The sequence below is a fragment of the Oryctolagus cuniculus genome, chromosome 11, assembly GCF_051225735.1.
Source record: "Oryctolagus cuniculus isolate XC-2025 breed Fujian yellow rabbit chromosome 11, ASM5122573v1, whole genome shotgun sequence".
NCBI classification, from domain to species: Eukaryota; Metazoa; Chordata; class Mammalia; order Lagomorpha; family Leporidae; genus Oryctolagus; species Oryctolagus cuniculus.
In genome coordinates, this window is record NC_142877.1 from 36,901,281 (window position 1) to 36,926,431 (window position 25,151).

At 42.1% G+C, this 25,151-nt stretch overlaps 1 long non-coding RNA gene across 2 annotated transcripts in view; it reads left to right on the forward strand.

Annotated features, from left to right (window-relative positions):
- Positions 1 to 25,151, forward strand: part of LOC127490995 (uncharacterized) — a 52,041-nt gene that overhangs the window by 25,107 nt on the left and 1,783 nt on the right. For both annotated transcript variants that reach the window (XR_016215946.1, XR_011379994.2), the window contains exon 3: positions 24,851 to 24,985. This is a non-coding gene — a long non-coding RNA (uncharacterized LOC127490995). The remainder of the gene's footprint in view (positions 1 to 24,850; positions 24,986 to 25,151) is intronic.

Consider the following 25,151-nt stretch of genomic DNA (forward strand, 5'->3'; position numbering starts at 1 on the left):
TCATGGCTCTTAAGATAGGAAATTACGCAGAATACAGACTGGTGAAACCAGCTATGGCCCCTGCTTTGAGACAAAGATTTGTAATTATAGGGAAAAGGGAAGCAACACCATACAGCAGACATTAAACAAAATAATTTGGACAAATAAACTATATATGTCAAATATCAAAATACATAAATCAGCTAAATTCCCCTATAAGAGAAAGATTATCAAATTGTAGAAATGAAAAATAATGTTCCATGTAAGTTAGAATTATCATATCTAAAAAAACTGATAATAAGATATGGATAATATATACCAGGAAATCAAGCTTCATCAAAATGAAGCTGAGAATATTAATATCAAACAAAATGAAATACAAGGAGAAAACATCAAACAGAGAATAGAGGAATAAACAATGATGAAGTTTTACTCAACAAAGAGGGTACACAGTAACAAAAATTTATGCATCAGACATCATATCTTACAAAACCAAAATAAACCAAGCTAGAAATATAAGGAAACTTTGACAAAGTATGAAAAGAATGTATCTGTTGATAAATAACTTTTTAAAATCAAAATATCAAATAAACAAAAACAGGAAACAGTGTATATTATTGAATATTATATGCAATTGGGTAAACTCAATTTGCAGAAACATGTCAGGGTACAGACACCACAATCAGTTAATATAGCCTCTTCTCTTTGTAAGCTAGAGAGAATAAATGCTTTCACCCATTTTGATGGACTATCTACAATATTGACCTTATATTCAGTGACAAAGTATTTTTTAAAAATTTTATTTACTCATTTATTTGAGAGAGACAGGCAGAAAGAGACCTCCTTACTGCTGGTTTACTCCACGAATGCCTGATGAAAGATAAGAACTCAGTCCAGATCTCCCACATGAGTGACAGAGACCAAGCTGCTTAACCTAGCCCCTGTTGTGTGCATTTACAGGAAGTGCAGTCAGGAGCTGGAGCCCTGCCTTGAGCTCAGGCACTGTGAAATGGGATGTGGGCGCCTTAACCACTAGGCTAAATGTCTACCCCTAAAAAGAAGGTCTTCAAATATCCTAAATAGAGATTTCATAGACCATATTCTCTGATTAGACTCAATTGAGCCAGAAATAAGCTATAAAAAGGCCAGAAAAAAACATTAAGTACATGGCAGTTAAAAGTATTCTTCTAAATAAGTACTAGATCAATAAAGAAATTAAACTGAAATTACACACTCTATAAAGTATTTGGAAAATAATGATAAAAAGAATATTTTGTACAAGAATCTGTGGGATGTAGTTAAAGCTAAATTACACTAAAATATATTTTCATTGCTTTTATTATTCAAAAAGGACTACAAATAATTGGACTTAGTTTTCAAATTAAGAAATCAGGAGGACAAACAATGTGAGCCAAAAGAAATGAGGAGGAAATGAACAATTTGTAAATTCTCAAAAAAAAAAAAGAAAAATCAAAAGTAGTAGAACATCAATCGAAAAGCAGTTTCATTAAAGAGATGATTGGGATAGATGGGCATATAGGATTAGTTAATAAAAAACGTGCAATAATTGGCATGAGGACAGAGCAAGACCACAGATCAGTGAGAGGTTAAACATTTATTGCAAAATATTATGTATAAATACATTGTAATACATTTTATTGTCTGGGAAAACAATCAAATAAAGTATATTCAGTAAGAATTAAAGTATCTGATTAGGTAAATAACCAGTAAATTGATAGCAAAATAATTAAACATCTACCACTAAAACAAAAATCACTATGGAGCGGACCTTTGACCTAGTTGCTAAGATGCTGGTTGAGATGCCTGTGTCCCATATTGGAGTACCTGGGTTCAATCCTCAGCTCCAGCTCCTCATTCCAGTTTTCTGTTATTGGGAGCCATGGGAAGTGGTAGGTGATAACTCATGTAGTTGGGTCCCTACCGGTCATCTAGGAGACTGGGGATTGATTCCTGGCCTCCAGCTCTGACCTGGCCCAGTTCCAGATATTGTGGGCATTTGGGGAGTGAATCAAAGGATGGGATCTCTCCCCATCTGTCTCCCTCACTCCTGCTTTTCAAATAAATTAAAAAAAAAAAAAAACAGTTAAAAAATTAAAACTCAATTGTCCTGATAGTTTTTAAAGATGTGAAAAGTTCTCTGTAATTTAAATAATTAGAGACTGGGAGAGTATAGCATGACTCCTATAATTAATTTTACTAAACATAGATAATTGTAATAATGAAAGATGATAAGGTTCACATACAAAATAATACTTGAATCAATTCACTTACAGATATAGATGTAGTATCTTTTATTTAAATAAAGGGTTAGCAAGGATCTTTCAGCTGAATGGAAGATTAAGAAAACCACATCCAGATATTACTTACAAAGAGATTTCAAATTTGAAAAGTGTCACATTTCTTACCTAGGCAAATTAAGAAAGAGAGGTCCATATCATTAGCTACGGAAAGGTGCTTTATAAAACTCAGCATCCATTCCTCTTAGAATTTCCAAGTGAGATTTGAATGGAAGAAAAGAAGTAACCTTGATAAAGACTATTTACATACCAGAACCCCTAAGCATAGAAGGGAAAATCCTGAAGTCAACTCCATCAAAACAGGGGAAGAGTAGTGATATTGCTACTCTTACTGTTGAAATTGAGCCATGTTTGGCCTGCGCTGTGGCGCACTTGGCTAATCCTCTGCCTGTGGCACCGGCACCCTGGGTTCTAGTCCCGGTTGGGGCACCGGATTCTGTCCCGGTTGCTCCTCTTCCAGTCCAGCTCTCTGCTGTGGCCCTGGAGTGCAGTGGAGGATGGCCCAAGTGCTTGGGCCCTGCACCTGCATGGGAGACCAGGAGGAAGCACTTGGCTCCTGGCTTCGGATCGGCGCAGCGCCAGCTGTAGCGGCCATTTGGGGTTGAACACTGGAAGGAAGACCTTTCTCTCTGTCTCTCTCTCTCACTGTCCACTCTGCCTGTCAAAAAAAAAAAAAAAAAAAAAGAAATTGAGCCATGTTTTCCAGTACTCACTGATGCCAAAAACGTAGTAAATAAAATGGTCAGCACAAATAGGAGAAAGCAAGAGACTCGATTATTGTACCCTTATAAAGTCTGAGAGACACAGCTAAAACAGCATGAAAATCATTAATGCATGTAAAAATTGGGGATGAGAGGGATTGAATGAACACATAAAATCAATAATCTTTCTCATAACTGAAATAGTAAGTTAGAAATGGGGAGAAATTATTATTCATAATCGTGACAAAACAATAACTTTTTTATAAAGATTTACTTTATTTATTTGAGAGGTAGAGTTACAGACAGTGAGAGGGAGAGACAGAGACAGGTCTTCCTTCCGATGGTTCACTCTCCAAATGGCCGCGATGGCTGGAACTGCGCTGTTCTGAAGCCAGGAGCCAGGAGCTTCTTCCTGGTCTCCCACGTGGGTGCAGGGGCCCAAGCACTTGGGCCATCTTCTACTGCTTTCCCAGGCCATAGCAGAGGCTGGACTGGAAGAGGGGCAGCCGAGACTAGAATCCAGTGCTCATATGGGATGCCGGCACTGCAGGCCGAGGATTGACCTACTGCGCCACGGAGCTGGCCCAAAACAATAACATTTTTAGGAATAAATAAAATGGGAACAATATAGGTCAGACAAGGAAAAACGTTATAAACTATTACTCAAGGATATAAAATAATACATGAATAAAGTGAAAAAAATATCAAATTCCATGGGAGGATTAGTATCCTAAAAATACAAACTCATCTGAATTTAATACTTAAATTTAATGCAGTTGTAATCTGACTTGAACCTGGTCAGAATAACGTTAAGATTCCATTGGAAGATTGCATGTTTACAAAAAGCCAAGGAAATTTTGAAAAAGAGAAAAGCCTTCAGATTTGATGTAACATTTATTATAAATAGAAAAAGCTACTGTGTTGGTTTCCTATGACTGCTCTAATTACTACAAACTTTGTGGCTTAAAACAACAATAAATGACTTCTTCACAGTCTGGAAGCTAGAAGTGTGACATCAAGATATCTTCAGGGTCTCGCTTGCATAGAAGGCTCTGATGGGGAACCTGTTGCTTGCCTCTTGGAGCTTCCAGGGGCTGTGGGTATTTCTGGATCTGTGGCTGCATCATGCCAGTCTCTGCCTCCTTCAACACATTGCCTCCTCCTCTTCTGTTTTTCTAGTTTCTCTCTTCCTTATAAGTACACTTTTGTTGGCATTTAGCCCCTGCCCTTGATAATCCAGGATGCCTTCTTTCAAAATCTTTAGCAGAATCACTGTTTTTCCAAATAAGGTACATTTACAGAGTCCAGGGAATAAGGAATCTTGCAGAACCATTTTTTTTTTTTTTTTTACTTGCAGCAGCCACGTAATCTTTAGAGCATTTTGCTGAAATGGATGGCAATGGAGGTCATTTGTGTTAAATGATGTAAACCTGACAAATATCACATGTTCTCTCTAATATGTGGAAGTTAAAAAAACAACACTAATCTGATCCTAGAATAGCGATTGATTGTAGAGGCTGGGAGGGGTGAGGAGAGGGATGGGAAGAGATTGGATAATGTGTTCCAAAACACAGAAGTCCTACAGCACAGGGGGAGACTGTTGCTCACGATGATGTGTTCCAAGGTGTAGAATGACCTGGAGAGAGAAGCCTGTGAACACCAAACCTAAAGAAAAGATGAGAAAATGGAAATGCTGAATGCCTGATTTGTTAAACTTACTCCTATACATTTGTTAAAGCATTTTGCTGTACCCCATAAAAATATATAGGTATTACATATTAATAAAAATTGAAAACAAAAATAAAAATCATTTATTAATAGGCAGGAAAATAGGTCACTGGACAGTATAGTTCAGAAATAGAATCAAGCACAAATGGGAACTGGGTATTCAGTACAGGTGGGATTTCAGCTCACTGGGGAGATGCTGTAGTTCAATGATCTATAGATCATTATCTATAGAATAAAATAAAGAATTCCTAGAAGTCCTAATTCAATAGAATATAAAAAATGTCCCAAGAGGCTCAAGTATCCTACTGCGGAAGAAGAAAAATTAGCAGAAATTCTAGGAGAACAGCTGCATAAATTCTCACAGAGGAGAGAGGCATATGTGGGTATTTTAAAATATAAAAATGAAAAATGAATGTGTCTTGATCAAAAGATCAAGAGTCTAAAGTTAGACAAAATTACCATATTTTCTTTTATGCATCTTTCTATTTTTTGTGTTATAATGAGCATTATGTAAGTAATTTAAAAAATACTAACCTTTGAAGGAGAAAAATATTACCTGTATTTTGGAGCCACGTTGACATGGCTTACAGTCCTGAAAGCTTAGTTTCTCCATCTGTGAAAGGGGTGTAACATTTACATCTCTGGGTGAAGGTGTTGTATATTCAGAAGTTTTGTGATGAGGACTTGTGAGCATAGTAAACTATGGCGCAAGAGTGAGCATGGCTATCTTGCAGTTGACTTGAAAAACAATGTATGTACTATATGATTTGGCTGTGGTTTGTCCTCCAAGGGTTTGTATTTTGGAAGTTTGGTCCTTGTTGTAGAAATGTTAAGATGTGGTGCAACCTTTCAGAGGTGGAGTCTAGTGGGAGTTGTTAGATCACTGGGGGATAGGTCATGGGTTCCCCGATTAATTCTTCAGAGAGGGTTGTTTAAAGATCAACGGTGGCTCTGGCCCCTCTTCACTTCCAGGCTTCCTGTTGCACTGTGATCTCTCTTTTCCTTCTTGCAAATGCTCCTATCCTCTTCATCAGAGCTGAGCTGAAGTGGGTGACCCGCCCCCCCCCCCCCTTCCCAACCTCCAGAACTGTGATGGAAATAAGCCTCTTAAAAATAAGCTGCGCAGCCTCAGGTATTTTGTTGTGCAATGGAAAATGAAGTAACACACAAACGAGAAACTTGAAAATATGTGTGCCCGCATCCGAGAATACCATAATGGCTGAGAATCAAAAAATATATGTTCCAGCAATTTCCAACTGGCATGGTAATTAGAGTATACTTGCTTTCAAAATGAGTAGTTCTAACTTTATCATACAACCTCCAATTCTTTGTAAAGTCTTGAATTTTTTTTTCTTTTCATTTTATGTTCCTAGGCTCTGGATTTATTTTTGCTGAATCTACCAGTGAGACTATTATGGGAATTCCTTAGTGTTTAGGTTAGGGGACCTCTGAATTAAAAAACAAAAACAAAAACAAAAACAAAAAAAAAAAAAAACAAAAAAAAACCCTACATACATGCACACATACACATAAAATTTCCCAAATCAATACTCATCATTCAGGCCACATTTAAGCCTTAGGAGGTTACCACAGCACAATCTTTTACAGTGACCATCACTGACTTGAATAATAAATTAGCATCAGTCTTGGAGAATAGAATTAAAGAGCTGAGGAATTATTTATCTCACTTTCCCTCATTTCAGAGAGGAAGGAGCCAAGGCCAAGGCAGGAACAAAGTGACCTGCTAATGTCCCCCAACTTGCCACTACAGAATGGGGAAGACCTCTGTGTCTCTTAACTCCCAGTGCGCTCCCCGTACATGTCCCCATTGCCTGTGTCAACACTGTGAAGATAGGGTTTCCTCCATGATGCCCAGCTGTTGTCCTTAACTCTTAGAGACACGAAACTGCATAGAAAGTGCCAGAATTGCATTAACTACGGCCAGTGTCTGCTGTTAAGTCTTTCCAGTCTGATTTCCACAGACATCACGAAGTTTTCCAAACAAGTCAGATACCAGTGATGGTCTCAGATAGGAGCCCACTGACTACCTGATGGATTAAATGGTCGTCTGTATTCAGTACACTGGCAAAAAGGTCAGGAGGAAGGAAACATGCTGATATGTGTTTGCTGCTTTAAAATTACCCTAAGAAAGTGGGGGGCAAAAATGACATCATGCTGACAGGCCACACACCGATCCCTAAGTAGGAGGAACATCACAGGCAATGTTTTGTTGTTGTTGTTCATGGAGTTCAGAGAAAATTTCCTTAATCTTCTTCAAGTTATTGTCATACAAGCAGGCAGTCCTCTGTCAGTCCTCTGTGATGACAGTGTCAATCCAGGTCCGTCCATTTTGGTCTATCAGAGATGCAGTTTATACTTCGTAGACAGCCAGTGAGAAGCCACCTTCTTGTGTTTCTGGAATCACAGAGAACTTTTACCATGATCTGGGCATCTGGGTTTGGGTGTAACTAACATCAGGTGCGGGCTCCCCTGAAAACAGACCCTCAGTCTAGGATCACAGCACAAATCACCTATGTGGATTGTGATTGTAGAAGTGTCCACAGGGAAGAGAATGGGAAAGAAGCCAAGTGAGCAACCAGAAGTAATACCACAAGGGCCCCTTAGGGGGCAGTGAAGAACACGCTTCAGAGCTGCCCCACCTAAGCCGTGAGAAGGCGAGGTGTCATTTCCTACCCTTTGCTCCTCTTTGGCTGAGGCCTACTTGTGGAGGCTTGTGCTCCCCAGCACTTGGGCCCTGCTTGGCAGAAGCAGAGAGAAAGCCCTCAGGGCGGAGCTGGCAGCTGTTTCCAGCAGGTCACCATTTATGGGGCACTGCCACCATCTGCTATAATGACCTTCTGGGAAGAGAGTTCACATCTTAATTTTCAACAATTTTATTTCATAAATAGGTTAGGGCTTCCACTGTGACCTTACAAAGATAATTTAGACATATATTCTTAAGCGGAGTGCAAACTGTAGATTCATCCATTGATTAGCACTCTGCTTTTAGTTCTAATATGAAGGGAAATAATCGTTTTAATTAAGATTCTAAGTCTTTTTTTATTGTTACCTGAGGATATTGAAAGTGGCTGGGTCCTGACCGCGGAGTTAAAGACCCAGGGAGTTCACTCCAGTTAGGACATTAAGCCCCCATTTTATCACTGGCAGGAAGTGGGCTCCCCATAGACATTCACTGTTCAAACAGACAAGTAATTAGAGTTGACAAAGAGATAGAAATGAAATTATTCAGTGCATTTACATTGAGACTAAAAATTTCCATAGTTATCCCAACCACAAAATCTGGCTAATGGGGATATACGCTGTCCTTCTCTGCACTCCAGAGGTTAGATCTAAGAATAGAGGCATGTAACTGAACTGCTTTTACCTTGGGAAAGATGCTCTCTGGCATTGACAGTCTTTTTTTTTTTTTTTTTTAAGATTTATTTGAACGGCAGAATGACAAAGGGAGAGTGAGAGAATCAGAGAGGCAGATCTTCTATCTGCTGATTCACTCCCCAAACGGCCCTGAAGCCAAAACTCTGTGTGTCTCCTGTGTGGACAGCAGGGTATCTTTTTCGGCCTTACTAGGCACATTAGCAGGAAGCTGGGTGGGAAGTGTAGCAGCCAGGACTCTGATACAGGATGCTGGTGATGCAAGCAGCAGCTTGACCTGCTGTACCACAATGCAACCCCAACAGTACTTTTCCAAAAAGAATTGTGGTGCTTTTCTTCTGGACTTGCTGTTACGCTATTAACGCTGGTACCCCAGCAGGGCTTCTGCACTACTGAGGCTTATCTTCCTGGCAGCACATCTCTGATGCTAGTTTTCCCTCTGAGATGTAAGGACGGAAATGTTACTTATGGGTAATTACAAAATCACCTTGCTCCATTTGATTTATTGGAGAAATTTCAATCAAGGTTTAGCGATCAGCCCAAGCAGACAGCTGTGCTGATCGTATTTAATGATTTATTGAACACTGCCAGCTCTAGTTCCTTCTCCTAGCTGTGAGTTGGTGGATTTAGGGAGTGTATCAGATGCAGTCAAGCCTACTGGGTATTTGGTAGGTCCTGAAACTCAGCCCATGCCACTTTCCTTTCCATTCCAGTTAATTTGGTCGATTGTGTTTTCTGTAAGTGCGTGTAGGTTGGCGGGACTTCAGGTTCTCTAGCTCTCTTGGTTGAGTTGACTGGCAGCTTAGTGAATGCTGGTTTAACTGGAGGTGAGAGGGACACTTATAAGGACTGAGGTAATGATCAACTTAATGTTTACTTTTTTAAAGATTTAATTATTTATTCAAAAGGTAGAGTTTACAGAGAGAGAAAGGGAGAGACAGCATCTTCTGTCCTCTGGTTCACTCCCCAAGTTGCCACAGTGCTGGAGTTGGGGCATTCCAAATCCAGGAGCCAGGAGCTTCTTCGGGATCTCGCATGTGAGTGCAGTGGCCCAAACACTTGGGCCATCTTCCACTGCTTTCCCAGGCACATTAGAAGGGGGCTGATTGGATGTGGAGCAGCAGGGACTGGAACAAGCGCCCATATGGGATGTGAGTACTGCAGGTGGCAGCTTCACCCACTACTCCACAACGCCAGCTCCATGAACTTACTGTTGAACAACCTAAAGTGGAGTTATTTACACTGAAAGTATACCAACTCACTTCAAATATGGGATGCATTTTCCAGAGATGGCAGTATTATGTTGTTTGTGAAATCTTTTTCATAATTGGGGTATAATTTGCATAAGGTGGAATGCATGAATTTTAAATGGATGGATCAATGAGCATGCATATCCATGCAACCAACACTCTTATCAAGATAGAATACTTTCATCACCCCAGAAACTCACTCTTACTTTGAAAAACTTTTATATTTGTTTGGAGGGGAAAGTGTCAGAACAAGAAGTGGGGGGAGATAGCTTCCGTCTGCTGGTTTACTCCCCAGATGGCTGCAACAGCCAGAGCTACTACAGGCAGGAATCTGGAGCTCCAAGCCGATGTTCAAGGCCCAAGTACTTGGTCCATTCCCACCCTGCTTTCCCAGGCACATTAGCCAGGAGCAGCTGGGACTCGGACAGGTGATATGATATGGGAGGCTGGCATTGCAGGCGGCAGCTTAACTCGCTGCTGTGTCACCATGCCAGCCACAGAAGCTCCCTCTTGAATGCGAGCTCCTCTCGCGTTTAGCCAATCATTTATTATTATTATTATTATTATTATTATTATTAAAGAGGTGCTTGACATTTGTTGACTTCTTTTGAAAAATTCAAGTGGCAAATATGATTACAAGTTAACAATGCGGTTCTTAAAAATCTCAATTTTACAAGGTCTGAAACAATTTAAAAGTGTATTGAGAAAACCAGACTTTTTTTTTTTTTTTTTTGTAAAGCATGTTTATCATGACCAAAAAGAGACATGTTTAGGTGAAAATAATGCAAAGTCCACGCTGCAAAGAGAATGCAGGTAGTGCTAGCAATCTGGTCAACGAGCAGAAAGCAAGCACATAAGGCCTTCTGCTCTGGTCTTCTGCTCATTTCTTATTGCTGGGGTTTCATATGCATTTCTTCCTGTTGGATGACAAACCAGAGGTTGGTAGAGAAGTTAAGCCGGGGTTTATTCAGTCCCACCCTGCCGAGTCTCCGGAGGGAGAGAACCAGTTCTGAGACGCCTGATCGGCTGCTTTTGTCTCGAAGTCTTGTGTGTTGGGGTTATCTGGGCATCCGGAGCTCCCCGCGGGCCTGCACCGCTGGCTGCCTCCGCATGCTCTTCTTCAAGGACAGCAGACTCCGCCGTCTCTCCGTCTCCAGCACCTCCCGCGGTTGTTCCGCCTGTCAGTCTGGTGTACAAATACGCCTTCCTTGCTGTCCTCCCTGGTGCTGAAGCCCTAGCCACTTCTTACACTGAGCCCTGTCTCTGTTCCCCAGGCCCTCCTTGCGATGACTTGCCCCGGCTGGCTGGCGGCGCCGCGGATGTGAGGCCGCCTGGGTCACCGCTCCCTGCCAGGCGGCTGCAGTTGTCAGCCTGGTTGCTCAGGGTTGCGGCGCTGATGATTGGGGCCGGCAGCGGCAGCTGCGGCTCCTCCCGGGGGTGTGATGGTGACGAGGCCAGGCGGCGGCGGCCGGGCTGCTTAGGGCTCCCTTGAGTCTGCTCTCCGCTCCCGCTACCAATCGAACTCACTCTTGTACTTACTAGCCTTACAATACAGTTTTGTTCATCCTTGACTTTCTTATAAATAGAATCATAGAGGATGTACTTTTTTTGTGTGTGCCTGGCTTCTTTCACCTAGTAGTATGACTCATTTTTGAGATTCAACTGTGTGATTGCAAATATGCAGTTATTTTTTTTCTTCTTCTTAGTGCTGAATAGTATTCCATTGTGTAAATATGCCACAATTTATTCCTCAGATCTCTTGTTGATGGGTTTTTGGGTTGTTTCCAATTTGGGACTGGAATGAATAAAGCCACTATAAATATTTTTGTACAAGGCTTTTTGTGGGCACATATTTTCATTTCTTGGATAAAACCTAGCAGTGAATTGTTGGGTATAAGAGGGGTCAGTGTGTAAATTCACACCATTTTGTGGCTTAGACGTGTTTGCTCAAGAATTTATGATTAAATGTAATTGATTTCTATAAGCCACTTATAAAATTTAAAGTTTTATCTATAAATAGGGTCCCAGTATTTCCATTTCCATATGACACAGTGTTCAGCACCCCACGTGTACATTATTTGATTTCTTGGCATGTGAGGGAGTGACAGAAAGGCCATTTTGAAGAGTATATTCAGTCTGGGATGTTTTCCAAATTCAGTTACCCTCTTGAACAAAGGAAGAGCCAATGACATCAACTAATGCTTATTGTGCTATCCCGATCGCAATGGCAAGTCTTTCCCTGGGACCAGATCCTGCATGAGAAAGAAAGAAAAATGGTTGCTGTGATTGCTCCCAGATCACATATGCGAAAGGGTGCAAGTCAGAGACCTTCAAGGTGACCCAAGAAAATGCACAGTGCTAAAAGGTTTTGGAGGAGCAACAGGGATTAGAATCAGGGCTGCTTTGCAAACAATGATGGTAATATTTCAAAAACTGCATAAATTGCTAATTTTTTTTTTTTTGACAGGCAGAGTGGACAGTGAGAGAGAGAGACAGAGAGAAAGGTCTTCCTTTGCCGTTGGTTCACCCTCCAATGGCCGCCGCGCCCGGCGCGCTGCGGCTAGCGCACCACGCTGATCCGATGGCAGGAGCCAGGAGCCAGGTGCTTTTCCTGGTCTCCCATGGGGCGCAGGACCCAAGCACCTGGGCCATCCTCCACTGCACTCCCTGGCCACAGCAGAGAGCTGGCCTGGAAGAGGGGCAACCGGGACAGAATCCGGTGCCCCAACCGGGACTAGAACCCGGTGTGCCGGTGCTGCAAGGCGGAGGATTAGCCTAGTGAGCCGCGGCGCCGGCCCTAAATTGCTAATTTATTTCATCTACCCCCTGGCCCCATGTTTTTTCTATAGTGATTTGTAAGAAGTTAAGTCAGTGAGCCTCGCAATGTTCCTCCCAATGTAGAGGTCGTCTGGTGAATGCTGTTCCATTCCAGGGACTGCACAGAAAGGCTAATAATGCATCGATATTAACCTGTGGGACCTTAGGCTTTTATGTCTAGCAGGCTGATGGTGAGATGTTGTCTTCGATTCCTGGATGCTCAGGCTGGGACCTGTATTGTAAACCTCTCATCCATTACTATGAACCAATCATCGTCTACCCCCGAAGTGGTCCAATCATTCTAAGTGGCTGCATCTGTCACTGTTATATCATTGTGTCACCTTGACTCATCCACATGACTGGGTTTTGGTAAGTTCCCTTGGGCAGTTTTACTTGGTGAGTGCAATGTTAGAATTTTCTGCTGTTATGCAGGCAGAATTAATTAAATGATCGAGTTTAATTAATTAAATTATTGTATTTCAGTCTAGGCATTTTTTTAGCCTGGGATGGCCTACATGAGGATGGCCGGAGTTGATTATGTGGAAATTTGGTTGCCTGGGCCGAGCTGTCCTTGGCAACTCAACATGACTGAAACATCTGGAGATCTTCTTCAAGTGAAGCCAGCTTAATGTCCCCTTGTCAGGGATTCCTGGGGTAGCTCCTGGCCTTCTCTCTTGAACTCTGCATCACTTATGAAATACTGCCAGGTTGAGATTGCAGCCTCACTTGGAAGATGTGAGAGAATAATTAATGCCATAGTTGTTTGGAAGCTAGAGGGCTGTAACTCTCCACTTGTGGGAATGCCAAATTGTGGCATTTACCCACTGTAAGTTTCCCAAAGAACAGGTCTAATACTGAAAAAGTATTAGATAGCAATACTTACTCCTCTCCTTTGGGGAGAACTCTGGTTTTTCAGAATAGTTGTTGGATTCTAAGTTTCTTCAACACTATTTTTTTTTTAAAGCAGGAATCCTATTCAATATATTTGCTTGATATTTTGTCACCATATGTCCCCAGTCACCTGGTGAAAATGGAAGCAGCAGGCAATTTAATTTGCTCACAGTATAATCTTGGGTCCCTTTGAATGAGAGCTTTTAGCAGCTCTGCTCCATAATTGTGGAATTTACTACCAATTTCTACTCACAGTGCTCTTATGTCTCTGCTTAAGTAAACCAACGCTTTCTGCATTAGCTGCAGCATTTGAAACCCCAGGGTAGAGGTAAGGGGTGGGAGAGGGTTGAAAGGTGGCAGATGTTGACCGTTGTGTATCCAGCTTTTCCTCTGAAAGAAGGCTGCATAGGTTCACATTCAGGTTATTCATGTTTCTGTATGTGTAGTCTTAATAAAGGAGATAGGGAAAATGATAATAAAATCAAGGAAAATATTTGAGAAATAGCATGGAGAAGTATAAGGGGGGAAATGACAGGGGAGAGCGAAGAGCTTGGAAAAGCCCAGAAAAGAGCGAATCAACCTAATCTCTCATGCCCTCTCCCATACTTCTCTGTAACTGTGGTGAATTTAGCAGCTTTCTTAATTCAGTTATGTTCACATACATCACAGGCAATTCTTTTTGCTGAAATACTTATTTGCCCTTATTTGGGCTGCTTGTGACCCCATATTTGGTAACTGACAAACACTTTGTTCCCATGCCTTGCTGCATGGGAGCCTTTGTCCAGGGAATAAGGGTCCCAGGGAGGGACTAGACCCCCACGAGCCTCCCAAGCACCCCAAGGCTGCTGTAGCTAAACCCTGGAGTCCAGCAGTCACTAGAACCATTCACTTGTCATGTCTCTGGGATGTGCTCTAAGATCAGGCATTTTTGTTACTTTTATAATTTATTAACTGTAAAACAGAGAGGGTCCATTTACAAGAATTCTGGTAAAAGGGAAGCGGAGGAAAAGATGAACAGATTTATGAATAGGATTTCATTTCGGGCTTCCCAGGGGAGTTGGAAATCCTTTCCCACTGCTTCTCCAGTGGGGCTATAAAAAGATTCACTGGCAATAGATGTCACAGCATTGGGTGCCAGGAATCCTGTGAATCCCAAGACTCCCAGCCACCTGTATTAAAGATATAAAAGGGCATAGCAGGGAAAGATTTCAGCTTTCGAGGGATGGGGGGAATAAATGATTGATGGCAACACACACACACACACACACACACACAATCTTGACATTGACAAGCTAAAAGCTGGCATCCTCTCATAGTGAGGCAACTCAGAAGGGGTTTTGAAGCATTCTACCCCATCTCTGTGGAATCTGATGGTTCATGAGGTTTGGAAATTAAGGGCACTATGTCTTCTCATAGCCAGGCCTGGAGCCCTCTTACCCCTGTAATGGTGTGAAGAAATCTAATACAGAGTTTTATACTTTCCTCAGAGAACCACAATGTATCAATGGTGCAGGAGTTTATTGTTTATTAAATTCAGGAAGCAGACTAGTATGTTCTTTCTAAGATAATGAAACGGGCTTCACACTGAAAAAGTTTAACTCTTCACTGCTATGAGTTATCAGAGTCCTTGTGAAGGTGACATGAGCCAGTGAACGTGGGAAGGTTCCGGAAATAGGATAAATTTGGAGGCTAGGGTCGTCACAGGAGTGTGAGGAAGCTGGAATGCTCCAAGTTTGTGTTAGAAGAAGCAGAGAACTGAGTTAACATCAGGCAGGATCAGAGTGATGGACGGGATCCAACAAAAGGATGATAATCTAGGCTGGAGATAGCATGTGAGTCCCTCAGCTGGATGGCAAACAAGCAGGTGGATGATGTCCCCTTTGCTCCCTGAGCCAAGTGCAGAGCCTAGCATGTTGATGATACTTATTCATTAATTGAATGAATGAAATAAACCACTGGAAGAATTAGGCAGTATACCAAGACGTGTTCTAAAGAGCCTAGGAATAAGATTACCAAATAATGACTAAAGCCAGGGCATAGTACTTCTGTCCACCCCAGACACAGGCAAGGATGATTTTGTGCAGTGGGCATGGGTTCTAATATGTACTTAGCTGCCAGGCTGGCATGATGTAGAACGGCCCATCTTCAGGCCTCCAAACTTTACATTCCTGCTGATTAGATCCAGGGTTGCTATCTGAGCCTATCTAGGAACAGACTGTAAGGCAGGTGCTAAAGGTCCCAGCTAAAGGGATCTGAAAGAAGCATGGACCATTTTCATGGATTCAGTTGGCTCCAGGAAAACTCACACTTTAAAGGCACAGGCAGGAAAGTATGTTTTGTGTTGAGATTTGTGCTTCTAAATCTTGAGTTTTATGTGTGGTGTTTATGAGAATTTGAGGTAGAGAAAGAGAACAGACACTCTTAGAGGTACACTGGGATGTGGAGAGATAGTGGGAGATACACAAATACAGACATACAAAGATACACAGAGGTGGCAAGAGAAACCAAGGTACTGAGAGTTAGAGATAGGCCAGCTGGAGTCTCCACCCACCCCATTGATCATGGTAAGTGATGTGACGGAGGGTGGAGTAGTTCCTGCTGTAATAATTGAAGTTTAAGGGGTCTACTTCTGTTAGAAAGTTTAGGAAAGATAAGATTTAAGGAAAGAAGTAGACAATCACCCTCAAAACAGAAATACCCCCTAAGAATGACAGTCCTATCATTGTGAAATCATAAACCAGTCCACATTCAGAATTGCAGAAAGTGGGTGGAGATGGAGCCCAGGCCTGGGGCTGGTGTCCTGGGGCCAGGTGATAAGGCCTTCCAGGCCATTGTGCTGGGGCTGGATATTTTGGTTACAAACACTTTGTGGATCTCCCCTGTATCTATATCCGTGAAGATACCTGACACTGTGATGGCTGAATCAAATATTTATGGATCAAAACCTTCCTAAGAAGGGGCCTTTTTTATTGCTTTTCCTTATATACAGGTGAGAGCTAGGCAGGTTTCCTCCCTGACTTCTCGGCCCCACCTCGAGCGTAAACAGAAATAATTATAAATTATATCACAGACTAGTCAATAGGAAGTCCTCCAGACCCAGGCTTTAATTCATCTTGGGTGATAGTTCATTTTACACAGCTCCACCAGACACGAATAACTTATTTTAATTGGCCATCACTCGGGATCCAGAGCGTCATCTACTTTAGAAGTGACACTGCCACTTTATTGTAACTGTATTTTTCTGGCTCACCGTTATCTAACTAAAGGGAGTAGATCAATTTTTCATAAATCATAAAAGTATATAGAAAAATAAAATGGATTTCTTTCCTACAGCCCATTCGAGCTTTCTCAGACAATGCCAACAAATAAAAGGCCATCTGATTCAATGATCATCCAGCTATGACCAACACTTGGCATTCCCCCATAGAAGATGGACTTGAGAGGTGAAATCTGGGGAGACCATGGTCACAGCCTGGGCTTGGGAAAAGGAACAAAAGAAACCATTCTGTATGGTTCTTTGGCCCTTTGTTAACAGGGCTGACGCAGTGAAGACTCCTATAGTCCCAGTAAAAGCTTTGTTCCCACAGTCTTTGTTCTTTTTTAGAAATAGTCACTTAATGATTCTTAGGAGCATCACTTACATGTTGGCATTAGGAATCTTGTACCTTTCGAAGGCCAGGGACAGAGAAAATACAAGCCCAAGAATGTGGGCAGATGAGGAGGGGTGTTGAGTCCTTGGGCTCCCACTGGAGGCCTCTGCTGCTACATCGTTATTGGGCAGAAGACCCTGACGGTTGCCTGTGTGTCATTTTCTTCATTTCCCTTTATTTTAAGAGCCTTTTTAGAGGGGGTTGGGAGGGCATGGAAGGAAGGCACAGCCTTCCTGTTGCCAAGAATTGCCATCTTAGTCAAGGTAAGCTCTCAGCAGGCAGACTTATCTAAACAGGGATGAAGGAGTCATGTTCACGTCACCCACAGTCACCCTGCTGTCCGGAGAGTTAGCACTGTGTGATCTCCAGTGTCATCCAGGGTGTCTTTTCCCTCTCATGGTCGCCTGAGGTCTCTGTACAAATAACCCTGTGGCACCTGCTTTACCTATGCCTTCTCCCTGTGGAATGATGCCACTTCTTTAAAAATAGTTCTACTATTATCTTTTTAAAAATATTTATTTGAAAAGCAGAAATATTGAGAAAGAGAGAAAGAGAGGGAGGGAATGTGAGAGAGAGGGGAGGGAGGGAGGGAGGGAAGGGGGAAGAGAGAGAGAGAGAGAGAGAGAGAGAGAGAGAAAGCTCCCAGCCACTGGTTCACTCTCCAGATGCCCACAATAGCTGGGGGACTGTGTACTCAGTGCTAGCCTCCCACTTGTATGTCAGGAACTGTTACTTGAGCCATCACCACTGCCTCCTGGGGTATGCATTAGCAGGAAGCTGAAGTCAGGAGCTGGAGTGGGGTGTTGAATCCAGGGAATCCAGCATGGGTCCTGGCATCTTAAATGCTAGGCTTAAATGTTTGCCACAGGAGGCACTTTTGGTTCCACTAAAGCTTTTTTAGTTTTGTGTTTCTATATTACAGATGTGGTCCTGATGGATAGTTAGGAGTTTCTCAAGTAGATAGTGTGGTTTTCAAGAAACAGGAGCCTAACTGTAAAGGAGATACAGGTGTGTGTATGGGTGGAGGATATGCTAGTGTGTACAAATGGTTTCTATTCTGTCCGGATCTAACTGATAATAAGTAAGCAATGATCGCTTAACAGTGCCTAAGAACTGAGTTTCTATCTACACACATGGCTTAAGAAGGTGCATTTGTGTGTGTGTGTCTGTGTGTGTGTCTGTGTGTGTGTAGGTAAACACAAGAGGCTCCTATACATATTGCCAGGAACTGTGTGTTTAAACCAGGTGTTTAAACTTGGAACATATTTCCCTATTTAAAGGATTGCTTAGTTTTCTCTGTTCAAAATAAACAAGACAACTGAATTATCCTACAGTTAGAAAAGAAATAATAACAACATTGTCTCAGATTTTCTTTTGAACTATTTATAAAGTATATTCAGAGGTATTGAGTCACTTCCTAGAGGCCCAGCTCCCCCCTCCTTGGAGCATTTCTAAGCAGTTGAACATTCTTCTTCTCTCCCTACTGGACACAAGGTCCTCACCACCTCAGCCCTGCAGAGAACTACTAGGTAATAAATGGAAGTCACCCAGAAGTCTAAGGGAGGCTCCAAATTTTGTTGCACTTTGGGGCCCCTTTTCCTGTGTTTTCACAAAACATATGTGCAATTGTGTTTGTGCCTGTCTAGAATTACACACATATGCATTTAAGGATTTTAGATAAAATTAATTTAGACATAGTATAGCTATGATCTGTAAATGTTCAAGAATAACCATCCTTATGTACAACTCATATATTTTGATTTGAAATACTCCACTGTGCAAAATCTTCTTAAGAATTATTGACTTAAAAATCTTTTTACACCATGCATTCCAGTCTTGCATGCCACATTTATCTACTTTTCCCATCTTCTTCCTAATAAGTGCTATTGTTTAGTAGTGGATATCTGATTCATTGAAGCATTTGGGGCGAATAGCCTTTTCATTCTAATTCAGCACAGAATTGTTTGGGTTGTTTGCTTGTTTTTTGGATCTAGAACTGCTAGTTCAGTATTCTGGAATCATGTTTCTGGGTGGGCTTTGTGTGGGCACATCTCTTGCCAGCTACAAGGTTGAAAATAAAGTGAGTTTGGGTCAGTTTTGCTGAGTCTGTCTTCCAGTGTTTTTATTTAGTTTTCATATATTCTGTGAGCATACTTTTACAAAATAGGTTGCCAGTAGACAGAGACACTAGAAAGACACAATTACACAGCTAAGAATGCTGGGAGACATCCAAACAGTTATGGTGATGAAGATGTCTGGAAAGTTTATTGCCTTTCATTTGCACAGCGTTCTCTCTCTTACCCCCCAATTGTAGGTGTTAGCTCTTTAAGTGAACTTGACATTTAGCTCTGAAATGAATACACTTTTTTTGGTTCTTCTTAACAACCAGAGTAAGTTTTCATTGGTAATTTAGCAAATGTCAAACTTCTCTTATCATGTAGCTTTGATTTACACAGCCAAGCTTGTTATTCTCATTACTGACATGCTTCAGAACTTCGTGGCTTTCAAACCAAGGCAGCCACTGTCACCATTTACCCTCCGATGCCCAGAGCTTCCTGGGAAGTCCTGTGCCTCACTCCTCTTCCTTCTTAGCCTTCCTGCTGCTGTTCCTTTCTTATCTACTCTGACTTCTCTCTACCTCCAACAACCAGGATGGTGGATGGTGTTGGGTAAAAATATCAGCTTTTCCTTTTTCTTTCTGATTCCTCATTATCACATAGAGAAAAATTACTTCTGTTTAAAAAATTACTTTTGCTGGAGGAGAGAACTTCCACTTTGACTATGACCCTGTCGGAATAAGATCGAAGTTGGCGAACCCAAAAGGCTTCCATAGCCTTGGCAACTCATGACTAGAGCCTAGGGAGATTACTCATGCCATAAACAAGAGTGTCAAATTGTTAAGTCAACAACAGGAGTCACTGTGTACTTACTTCTCATGTGGGATCTGCCCTTAATGTGTTGTCCAATGTGATGTAATGCTATAACTAGTACTGAAACAGTATTTTACACTTTGTGTTTCTGTGTGGGTGCAAACTGATGAAATCTTTACTTAATATATACTGAATCGATCTTCTGTATATAAAGATAATTGAAAATGAATCTTGATGTGAATGGAATGGGAGAGGGAGCGGGAGATGGGAGGGGTGCGAGTGGGAGGGAAATTATTGGGGGGGGGAGCCAATGTAATCCATAAACTGTACTTTGGAAATTTATATTTACTAAAAAAAAAAGAAAAAATACTTTTGTTTAAAAAATATTTATTTATTTATTTGAGGGGTGGTGGGGAGAGGGAGGGGGGAGGGAGGCAAAGAGAGAGGGGGAGAGAGAGAGAGAGAGAGAGAGAGAGAAAGAGAGAGAATGAGAATCTTCCATTTGCTAGTTCACTCCTGAAATAGCTGCAAAGGCCAGAGTTGGTCCAGGCTGAAGCTAGGATCCCTGCACTCCATTCAGTCTCCCAAATGGGTGGCAGGGTCCCAAATACTTGGGTCATGTTCTGTTGCTTTCCCAGGCACATGGTTGGGAGCTGGATCAGAAGCACAGCAGCTGGGACTCAAACTAGTACTCCATCTGGGTCTCCCACATGGGTGGCAGGAATACAAGTACTTGGGCCATGTTCTGCTATTTCCAGGCACATAGTATGGAAGTGGATCAGAAACGGAGCATCTGGGATTCAAATCAACACTCTGATATGGGATGTCAGTATCACAGGCAACAGCTTAACACACTGTGCCATAATGCCAGCCCCCACTTTTTTTTTTTTTTTTTTTTTGACAGGCAGAGTGGACAGTGAGAGAGAGAGACAGAGAGAAAGGTCTTCCTTTGCCGTTGGTTCACCCTCCAATGGCTGCCGCGGCCGGATCCGATTGCAGGAACCAGGTGTTTCTCCTGGTCTCCCATGGGGTGCAGGGCCCAAGTACTTGGGCCATCCTCCACTGCACTCCCTGGCCACAGCAGAGAGCTGGCCTGGAAGAGGGGCAACTGGGACAGAATCTGGCGCCCCGACCAGGACTAGAACCCGGTGTGCCGGCGCTGCATGGTGGAGGATTAGCCTAGTGAGCCGCGGCGCCGGCTGCCCCCACTTTTCTTAATAAAAACACATTTTCTTATCTTTCAATGATTATGGAAAAGTGGGAAATTAAGCTTTAACCAGGCCACCAGGACATATTTGTTGAATGTCCTTTTCATGTAAGGTGTTCGCTGAGCACAGTTCTCATTTGCTTATCCAGAATCAATTTCCATTTTTCTGGTGATAGCATCCTGACTTAATTTGTTGATTCTGGTTTTCTCTTGGTGCATGTCATTTGGTTCATGTCAAAGTTCTCCCAGAGTGAAACTGACTGTACTCATGCTTCCTTGTCACGTGATCCAGCCTGGGTGATTGGAGCCTTGCATCCCCTGGTTTCAATGATTGGTTGAAACAGGAATGTGACCTGATGGGAGTCAATGGGAGAAGAAAGTGAACATGAATGTAGACTTTATTTTAGAAAAATGATTTATTTTTTTTATTTGAGAGGCAGAGTTATGGGGGCTGAGGGAGGAAGAGAAAGAGAGAGAGAGAGAGAGAGAAAGAGAGAAACAGAGAGAGAGAAAGAAAGAAATTGTATTTACTAGTTTACTCCCAAAATGGCTGCAATGGCCAGGGCTAGACCAGGTGGAAGCCAGGAGCTTGGAACTCCATCCAGGTCTCCCATGTAAGTGGCAGGGGCCCAAGCACCATCTTCCATTGCTTTCCCAGGCTCATTAGCAGGGAGCTGGATTGGAAGTGAAGCAGTCATGACTTGAACTGGCGATCATATGGGATGCTGACATTGCTTAATCCACTGGACCACAATGCCAGCCCCAAGGGCTTCTTCTTCTTTTCTTTCTTTCTTTTTTTTTTTTAACTGTTGGGAATGTTGAAAAATAAACTGTAGGCTGCAAGTATATGTCCATCTGTAGGGACAGCCTGAATGAGAATGAAGCCACCACAGGGAAAATCAGAAGCAAAATGTAGAGCAAGGCACGCTGGGAGCCCCTGGAGCCACCACATCTCAGGGTTTGCCTTTCCTTCATTTTTTCTTAAGCTAGTTTGAATTTTCTATTATTTGCAACTGAATGAGATGTAGCTTCTCTTCCATGAGCAAGTGTGGGGACATGAGATCACCAGCGTGTGTTTGCTAACTGAGATGATTGAGAGATACCACTGTGTGAGGAGTAAAGGTTTCACATCGCTGAGGATGTGGCATTTCAGCTACACCTTGAAGGATGAGGAGGATTTGGGGAGCCAGAGAAGGTGCCCATGTTTGAATTTATTCTCTCTCTAGTTCTTTTCGCTGGTGTGTCATGGTCTCCTCTATATGTCTTCTCACTCCACTGATGCGTTAATACTCTCTATTCTCAGGATTCTATCCTTGGATGACTTCCCATCCTGCCCTCTAGCTCTTGGTTCAATCAACACTCATAATTTCTCATTACCACCTCTGTATGCAAATAATTCCCAGATCCACTTTTCCTACCAAGACATCAGTTTTGAATTCTTGACCATATTGCCAACTCACAATAATTTTCACCTTTAAGTCTCAGAGGCCTCAGCCACTTAATATACTTAATTACTAAATCCAAACTCATCACCTTCCCCACTCCTACTTCTTACCACCCTCCCAGATTTTAGCCCTGATTTTAACTAATGACACTGTGATGATATCATATTTATCCACTTCAAATAGTAAATTCTGTGGTTATCCCAGATTTCTTCCTCTTTTAACTTAAAACAGTCCCATTATGTTTATTCTACTCTCAGGATCTTATCTCCATTTCCCTACCATTAGCTTCATAATTTCTTAGCAGATTTATGTAAGAATTTCCTGGCTGGTTTAACTTACAGATTTTGTGTTTGTACTGTAAGAAATATGCACACTCACACATGAGCATGTATGTACATGCATGCATGCACATACAAGTTTTATGGAAAATGCATATTTTGATGTGCATAATAAACATTGAGTTTCTGTCTATATGACCCCAGCAGTAGATGTTCAGTGATTCTCAAAGCAGCACATTCTTTATCATCACATTAGTAAACCTTTACCTTGATGCATCAAGGAAATATATTTTTAATTTGATTTTTCCACAACTTTTTTGAAGTAACCTTGATATATTTTCAAATCTTATTTTATTATATATCACCACATTTTGAGTTTACTTTTGCATAAATAGGATTATACCCAAATTCTTTACTATGGTGTATTTTTCATGAATTGACCCCAGAATTCCTTTTCTTGCACCATTTACAATGTTGGGGCTGGTGCTGTGACGCAGCAGGTTAAAACCCTGGCCTGAAGCACCGGCATTCTATATGGCCTAGTCCTGGCTGCTCCTCTTCCGATCCAGCTCTCTCCTATGGCCTGGGAAAGCAGTAGAAGATTGCCCAAGTCCTTGAGCCCTTGCACCCATGTGGGAGACCTGAAGAAGCTTCTGGCTCCTGACTTTGGATTGGCACAGCTCCAGCCTTCGTGGCCATTTGGGGAGTGAACCAGCAGATGGAGGACCTCTCTCTCTGTCTCTCCCTCTCTCTGTAACTCTGTCTATCAAATAAATAAAATAAATCTTTTTTTTTTTTTGACAGGCAGAGTGGACAGTGAGAGAGAGAGACAGAGAGAAAGGTCTTCCTTGGCCGTTGGTTCACCCTCCAATGGCCGCCGTGGCCAGCGCGCTGTGGCCAGCGCACCGCGCTGATCCCATGGCAGGAGCCAGGAGCCAGGTGCTTTTCCTGGTCTCCCATGGGGTGCAGGGCCCAAGCACCTGGGCCATCCTCCACTGCACTCCCTGGCCACAGCAGAGAGCTGGCCTGGAAGAGGGGCAACCGGGACAGAATCCGGCGCCCCAACCGGGAGTGTGCCGGCACCGCAAGGCAGAGGATTAGCCTAGTGAGCCGCGGCGCCGGCAATAAAATAAATCTTTAAAAAAAAAATCACCAATGTCTTCCAAGGCATGTGCAGCTAATTTTCATTTCCTAAATATACTGTGTTCTGTACACAGTCACTGAATTCACAAGTGATACCTGTAGGCTCAGATGGGCAGACACCAGGAAGGGTAATATTTAGCCAAATCAAGGGTGCAAAAAAAAAGTCAAGTGAAGTTTGCATTTAAGGCAGATAGATTATCCACATTTTCTAAGATAGATGAGGTCATAGTATTCTGGGCTACTTCATCAAAGGAGTACATAGTTGAAGATAATAATATATGATTAAATGAGAATCATGGCATACCATTAGTAGGCATAACTACTCCTTGCAAGGTGAAACTTTTCTTAAGTTAGAGTGGGGAAGTTCTCTAAGTTTACATATAAATATGTTAGAAATCACCTCACCAAGACAAGGTACTCCACATAAATTTGGGGGTTAAACAATGTAAATTCTAGAACAATCACATATGAGCACAGACCTCATATATCACTCTCTTCCCCCAAGGTTAATGCTGCCTGGTTCAAAATCATTCTTGAACTTGAGCTGGTTATCCAGATCCTCAGATAAGCCATATGGACTGTACTGAAAGATGTGATGAACTTACCTGTGGGCATATTCCCTATATTTAATGTCTCCTTTTCCTCTTCTATCTGGTGTACAGCTACCCACCTCTCAAAACTCAGTATGGATAGCACCATCTATGTAAAAATATCTGTCCTTTCATTATTACATTTTTGTTCTCTTACACTGTCATTGCATTTTGTATACTCACTATTCCAGGGTTCATTCATATCACTGTGAGTGACCTGCCTCAATTGTGTTCTATTTATCTTGACATCTCATATGTATGAATAATGACTGGAAAATAGCAGGTGCTTACAATTTTTTTTTCCTGTAAATGATTGGATGAGATGAGTGATGGAACGAGCAAAGATAACAAATCTAGAGAATCAAACATATTGGGCTTGCTTCTAAGATACTGTTGGAGATGTGGACAATATATTGCAGAGATAGAGTGGAGAGGTCAGCTTTGTTTTAGTAGTGAAACACTGCTCTAAATGTACAACATTGTGAATTTGGTTAAAAATTTGAATTTTTCAAATTTACACTGTTGCCAGTGAAGCTGGCATCGTCATATGAGTGCTGTTTTGAGTCTCGGTTGCTCCCTCTCTGATCTAGCCCCCTGCTCATGTGCCTGAGAAAGCAGCAGAACATGGCCCAAGTAATTGGATCCCTGACACTCAAATGAGAGATGTGGATGGAGTTCTAGACTCCTGACTTTGACCAGAGCATGGCCAGTTGGGAAATATACAGGTGGGTGGAAGATTTTCTCTCTCCCTCTCCCTCTCCCTTTCTCTCTCTCTCTCTCTCGTGCTCTCTTTTAGTCTCTCCCTCTCTCTTTGTAACTCTGCCTTTCAAGTAAACAATCTGTTTTTTGTTTTTTTTTTTAAAGATGGACTCTGAGACTAAGCTACATGTA